Raw genomic sequence first — 787 nt, forward strand, 5'->3', positions numbered from 1 at the left:
GGCGGCTGGCCGGTGGGAGGAAGGCCCTGTGTGTCTGTCCCCGGGACACGGAGACGCCAGGCCCCGTTCTGGTCTCTGTCTTGTCGGCTTTGGGCGCGTCACTGGTGTCCCAGCCGTGGGTCCCTCTGGGACCGGCTCTCTCCGGCGGACAGACGGACGCTGTTTCTGGACTGTGTGTCTCCATGCTCCTCCCCGCCCACCGTCCAGCGCTCTGACCACACGGGCGTGGGAAGTGCTGGCGGCGATAACCGGCTCCCATAGATGCCAGCCAGACCCAGCCTGCGTGCCAGAGCCCCAGCGCAGCCCTGGTTCCCAGGGAAACGCCACGTGGCGTGGCGCTCGGGGACAGACAGCCGGAGACAGACAGGAGGCGGCCCCCAGCACCCCCTGAGCTGGTGGGGGTTCCAGAATGGCCCCGAGCACATGCGAGGGCTTCCCGCTGCACCTGAGGAACGGCTGGGGAAGGAGTGACTCACAGACAAACCCAGCTGACGGCTGTGACAGCGACGCACGGACAGACAGACAGAGAGGGCAGCTCTCCGTCCGTCCTCCCACCCTGAGTGGTCACCCTATTTAGGAGGAAAAAGTTGTGTTTTGGGCAGAGCAGCCTAGTAAAGTGAACCACCCCCACCCCCACCCCGTGGGCGTCTCAGCGGGAACCTCGAGAAGCCAGTGTGTCCCTCGGGGCAGCTCCAAGCCGGGCAGTGGCTGGGGCCCGGGCGTCATGCGGTGCCTCGGAGTTGTGGCGAGCTCCCGGGACGTGGATGGGCCCTCTGCCCCAAGCCAC

Source organism: Myotis davidii, unplaced genomic scaffold, assembly GCF_000327345.1.
Source record: "Myotis davidii unplaced genomic scaffold, ASM32734v1 scaffold61, whole genome shotgun sequence".
Classification (NCBI taxonomy): domain Eukaryota; kingdom Metazoa; phylum Chordata; class Mammalia; order Chiroptera; family Vespertilionidae; genus Myotis; species Myotis davidii.